Source organism: Calonectris borealis, chromosome 3 (genome assembly GCF_964195595.1).
Source record: "Calonectris borealis chromosome 3, bCalBor7.hap1.2, whole genome shotgun sequence".
Taxonomy (NCBI): Eukaryota; Metazoa; Chordata; class Aves; order Procellariiformes; family Procellariidae; genus Calonectris; species Calonectris borealis.
Window position 1 is genome coordinate 129,156,760 of NC_134314.1, and position 5,918 is coordinate 129,162,677.

The 5,918-nt window shown below is 50.8% G+C and overlaps 1 long non-coding RNA gene across 2 annotated transcripts; it reads left to right on the forward strand.

Annotated features, from left to right (window-relative positions):
* The first annotated feature begins 1,958 nt into the window (after nt 1–1,958).
* Nucleotides 1,959–5,918, forward strand: LOC142081487 (uncharacterized). 2 transcript variants are annotated; one of them, XR_012673349.1, is made up of 4 exons: nt 1,959–2,387; nt 4,447–4,510; nt 5,170–5,410; nt 5,771–5,918. It is a non-coding gene; the product is annotated as an uncharacterized LOC142081487 (long non-coding RNA). The 2 variants fall into 2 exon arrangements; XR_012673348.1 differs by lacking the exon at nt 5,771–5,918 and having other exon boundaries at nt 1,964–2,387; nt 5,170–5,518.

Below are 5,918 nucleotides of genomic sequence, written 5' to 3' on the forward strand. Positions count from 1 at the left end.
GCCGGGCACCCCCCAGCCCTCCCTGCAGGCAGACGGGCAGCCTGTAGGCAATGGAGGCCGCCCGCCCCAGCGAGGTGCTCGAGCCTGGGGGCTTCACGGGCCGAGTCGAGGGAGGAGCTGCTGGAGAGAGGGCTTAGAAACGGCCTTCTGCCCCCGAAACTGCTGGAGCATTTGAAGGGGAGGGACAGGTCCACCCCAGGGCCCCAAGGGGAAGCCCTCGGAGCAGGGACTTGGGGTCGTTCTAGGAGCAAAAGCTGGTCCCAGCCAGCTCGCCTCTGCTCCCCCGGCACCGGGATCGGACCTTTCAGCCCCGTTTCTGCCCGAAGCATCACACAAGCGCTTGCCCTCCCCGGGGGCATCTTTGGGCCTTGAGAACAGGCGCAGCAGCTGGGTTTTTGGGCTCAGAAATGGGTGCCAAGTGAGCTGGTTTGGGGGCCCAAAGCAGAAGCTGGTTTGGCCGTTTGTGCGGGGGGCTGGGAGGGCATTGGGGGCTGCGGGGGAAAGCAGGGGGTGGGCAGGGTGCGTGGACCCTCCCCGGGGGGAGGGGCTCTGGTCCTGCTGGACCCCGAAGTGCGGGAGGCCGGCACGCACCAGGCCCAACTCAACGTCTGCGGTGGTCTCTGGGGGGAAGAGGTGGTCTCTGCTTTTCAGACCCCGCACGCCCTCTTCGAGTCCAGCTCTTGCTTGTCGACTGCTTCGAATAGTTATTAACTGATTAGTCGTACAAACTAATTAATGTTTATACAATGTCCAACTATGATATTTAATCCTAATAGTCGAGTTTTGACGGCGATTGGTTTACGACCTTGTCAAAAGCCCAGGCTGTTGCAAATAGCTGGAGCTTGTAAGGAGAAGGAGCTGAAATCAACGGTGCAGAGCTGGAGCTTCAATTAGCCAGAACCGTCGCAAGCAGGAGCTGGAACGAGACGGGGTGTCCGCTGTCTGGGGCATGCCTTAGCCAGAGGCAAAATTACCAGCAGCTGTAACGAGCGGGAGCTGCGATTCGCTGCAGTGTCTGTTTGCCGGAGCATCCGTCGGCCAGACTGCACTCCCAGCACGGCTGAAGAGCAGCCAGGCGCAGGCAGGGCTGTCCCCGGCAAGGCGCTCCGAGCGGCAGGGAGGCGAGTTGTCCTTCTGCTAGCGGGGAGCCCGGGCTCTTCCCTCGGGGATTAAATCCACGCCACGCGTGGATCCGCTCTCTTTGCGTGGAGGGTCTCTCCCGGTCCCGTTCCCGAGGGCTGAAGCGAGGTCCCCCGGGGGGCAGGCGGCAGCACGAGGCGGCGGTGTCTCCCCGGTACCCGGCAAAGGGGAGCGAAACCGGCCGGCTGGAGCTCCCGGGGTGCACAGCCCGGCCCCGCACGGCAGAATCCTTCCCTGGGTTTTCGCCGTTGGCTGGGTGTGACAAACAGGTTCATTTTGTGCCTCCTCTTTTCCCAGCGTCACCTTCTGCGTCACGTGAAGAAAATCCTGCGTGGTTGACGCCGCTTGCTGCTCAGGTGATGGCACGTGTGGGGCCGGGGGAGCCGGGAGAAACATTGGCGCGTCCAAGGTCGCTGCAGGTGCTCCCTACGTAACTCGTAGTTACGAGTGTTTTCCTTTCAGGGAAAAGAATGAGCTTTCATCTGTGAAAAATTAAGAGCTGCCTGTGTCCTTCTTTAAGTTCAAGTGTTTCTCTTCTGTTTGTTCATACTGATTTTATGGGCAGGTTGGAAATAGCCTTTTATTTTTATAGGCATAACTCAATTTGTAGTACTACGTGGTGTCAGGAGAGTGAATTTTGGAGCACCCAGGTATCACTAGAAACGGAATGAATGAGACACGATGGAAACTGATATTTAAACTTGATTTTTACTTGATTTTTTTTTTCCGAGAGTGTTGATGGCACGTTGTCCTGTGGCTCAATCCACGTTCTGTTCAGTGGAGTCTTCAGTCTAGGACTTTTAAGGAAAAAAGTTGGTCCTTCCGAAAAAGGGCTAGTCGTTCATAGGCTCGAGGCATAGACTTGGAGAGCCGCTTAAGTACGTGATCAGAATTAAAGCCAAATGTCGCTTCGTGTTGCTGCTGTTGGCCTTCACTTTCGTTAATTTCCCCGCTGCTCCGTCATGGTTGGGAGCTCTGAATCATCATTTTTTTCACTCCCTAACGCATTTTTCTCCCCAAGGAGAGGCTACGTTTAAAAGTTACTTAGTTTCCTCGCAAATGCATCGGTCAATAAAACGGAGTTATGATTATTAAAACCACACAAATGACACCGGTCTTACAGATCTGGACTATTTCTGAACACGTGTTCATCGCGTGCAGATGTCATCGGGATACGGATCACCTGCATTTCATGCTCTGACGAGACAATCTGCTGAGACAGGGACGAGCTCCAAAAGAAAAAAAAGGTACAACGTCAAGGTTTTGTTTTGTTGTTGGTTTTTGTGGGCTTTTTGTGTTTGTGTTATTTTTTGGTTTGTGTTTTGTGTTTTTTTTTTTTTTTTAAAAAGAGTGCGATGTTGACTGGTGGCAGCCTGCAGAGCTCTCTTGCTGCCTGACCTCTCCTTTTCTTCTCTGTCACTCCTCTTTCGTGGCTGTAATTTTCACTCGGGTAGTTTTAGAAGAGCGATTTAGTTCCTCGCCTGTGTAAATGTGCTGGTAATACCTGGAAGGTAAATGCTTGAACCGGTAGCGAATAACTTGGCTACAAGTAGAATTTCTGAAGGAAGAACAACAACAGCAGGAAGCAAGTAGCGAGTTACCCCAAATTTGTGTGTGTCAAACACATCAAAGTTTTATTGCCAAACATTGTTTGGCAATGTGTTCCAAATGGCTCGTTTTGGTAAACTTAAATTTTCAGGAAGTTCAGGGTTGTGTGTGGAAAAACGTGCCCCTCTGTCTAGGTGTCCTGCTACGTAAATAGCATCAGTCAGTAGCACATCCAGCGGCAGGGCTGCTGTTCCCTGCTCTCGATATTGCCGTAGTAGTGTTGTGATGTTTCGACCTAAGAGGCGGGTTTAGGAATGGAAGGAGAATGCCTGCGTCCTGCAAGGGCTACGAATGCCGACCCTTTTCTCTGCCTGCTGCTTTCCTGTGCGTGAGATGAAACTGTTTTTTTTTTTTTCCCTTGTTCCCGGTAGAAATATTTCTGAAGCTGTCGCTGCTGTGGGTTTGCAACGTGCGTTACTGCGTTTTTGTAGAGTTCTAGTTACGGATCGTTTCTGCCGCGGCAAAGTGTCAAGATACGGTTTTCAGTTTAAAGCTTCAGAAGCTGCATTCGCTGAAATCGGCTTAGGTGAAGCTGGTTGTTGTGGTTTAACCCGGCAGGCAGCTAAACACCACGCAGCTGCTCGCTCGCTCCCCCTGCCCCCAAAGTGGGGTGGGGGAGAGAATCGGAAAAAAAAGTGAAGTTCGTGGGGTGAGGTAAAGACAGTTTAATGGGACAGAACAGGAAGGGGAAACAATCGTAACGATAAAAGAATATACAAAATAAGCGGCGCACAATGCGATTGCTCACCGCCCGCCGACTGATGCCCAGCCGGTCCCCGAGCGGCAGTCGCCGCCGCCCGGCCAACTCCCCCAGCTTATGTACTGAGCGTGACGTCATATGGTACGGACTGTCCCTTTGGCCGGTTTGGGTCATCTGTCCTGGCTAAGGTCCCTCCCAGCTTCTCGCTGGCAGGGCATGAGAAGCTGAAAAGTCCCCGACTAGCGTAAGCGCTACTTAGCCACAACTAAAACATCAGCGTGTTACCCACGTTTTTCTCGTCCTAAATCTAAAACACAGCGCTATACCAGTTACCAGGAAGAGAATTAACTCTATCCCAGCCGAAACCAGGACGCTGGTCTTGCGCATGATCCCGCTGTGCTCGCAGGGGTGCTCAGTGGCTCCTCATCAAAACAGCGAGGTGCGTGTGGACGTCCGTAGGGTTGCGCTCGGGGTCTGGGGGCGTTATGTATTTTTGCTGTTGGAAGACGGAATAGAGCGTGTGCCTGTTAAATCTAACGATGGTCGAAGGTTGGGAGGGACCCTGAGCAGGTTTGGTGGCACAACTGCAGTTTTCAAAGATCTCGACCGTTTGGAGAAACGGCCTGGAAAAAAGGATTCCTCTTTTGCAGCGAGTTCGCGAGGACAGACGGGTTGCCGTACTCTTTAACAAAAATACTCAACTTGGGACGTATCGGGTGAGGAAATCGCGGCTCTACTTAGGCTTGAGAAAACGTACGTAGGTGTCTGTGCCTGTCACCTGCGCGTCTCTAGGCAAGTGAGTTCTAGCGAAACTAAAGCTGCCGATGAGCCAAAAGAAAAGGCACGGTTGTCTAAAACATGCATAAGCTCTAGTGGCCTGTCTCAACAACTGCACCAAAGATGATGCAAAATACTTTCTCCTCCACTCAGTTGTAGTCTTCACAGAAAAGGAAGCTTTGTGCTAAACTTTTTTTTTTTTTTGCCTTTCCTCTCAGCAGAATGTCAACTGCCGTGAAAGTACGAGACGGATGGAAAGGATCCATAGTGGTCTGCAAGTACAAGGTATGCCTGTGATGTGTGTCTGCATTTTTCCTAAGGTGCTTGTAGCACGGACTTTACAGTCAACACGAAGAATGTGGCAGCTCTCCTTCTCTCTGATTTTTTAACATGAAATATTTTAACACAAATACTAAAAATAAAGGTCTGTTCTGGAGCGTGGTACGCCTATTCAAGGCTTGCTTTCCTTCGTCTGTTTTCTCTTCCTGAAAGCAGAGTCTTCTGTTTCTGTGTGCTTGCTATTAAAGGGTGCTGTGAAAATAATGTTGGACTAGAAGAGGAAAGGAACCGTTTGTAAGAGTTGGGATGTTCGGGAGAAACAGGCTTTGTTTTCACGATAAAAGCTTAATGCTTTTTCAGTCAGTCAGTGTTTAAAATACCTTGCAGGAGCACTGGAAAACCTTACTGAGATACTGGCATCTGTGCTAAAAGCAATCAAGGTCAAAGAAGAGGCGTGGACAACACGGGACAAATCGGCGTCGCTTCGGTGTGTTTTCCAGGCTTTCCCGAGAAGCGGTAGCAGCCTCGTAACTAGCAACAGAGAGTCCTGATGTGGTTTTGGTGAGTTACTGCTTCTATCACGTCCTTTTTCCTTAACCTGCAGCGCGTAATTTTGACTTCGGTTGGAAAGAGATTTTCCAGAATGGAAATCTTTCTCGTTCAAGGAGTTGCCTTTTACGAACTTCCCATCAGAATGGATCTTCAGAGATGACGTGCTCGGCAGTAGAAGTCATCCGCAAGGAGACTTTTCGCTCTCTCTCTGGAAAAAAAAAAAAAAGGGGTAGGTCGATTTCCTTGCACAGACCCAAGCGCAGCACGTCTTCCGATAGTCGACGTACGGCTGATCTTTGGTTCTCGGGTGTAACGGTCGAGAGATCGTAAAGACGCGTTCCTCCGCACGCTTGGGTACAGCCAACAGCGTTAGCAAACCTGCCAGTCCTTTTTGGTAGCCTGATGTATTGCAGCACCGGGGATTTGATATTCCCCACCGCCTGCCCCCCCCCCCCCCCCCCCCCCCCCCCCCAAAAAAAGTAAAACCGTATGGGAGATCTCTTATCTCACTGATTTTTCTATCATAAATGAAATTTTAAAAAGAAAGTTAAAATTGTCTAATTTCCAAACTGACTTGCGTTGTTTAAACTGCAGCTGCCAAATAGCTGTAGTGTATAATTTATTAGGTGTGCTTAAGCAGTTGGGTAGTTGCTCTAAACGTTTAAAAAGAGAGGCAACTGAACGTTAGGGGCTTTTTTCCTGATCTTTTGGCAGAGTGCTCTGAAGCACTTTATTTCTGTCTCGCTTTCGACGGCGCGTTTCCCCGGCAGTTCGGTAGCATCGGTCTCGGCGCAGCTGGCCAGGCGTCCCTCCTAGTCATGTCACACACGCAAAACCCCTGGTCAAACGATAGCTGTGTAGC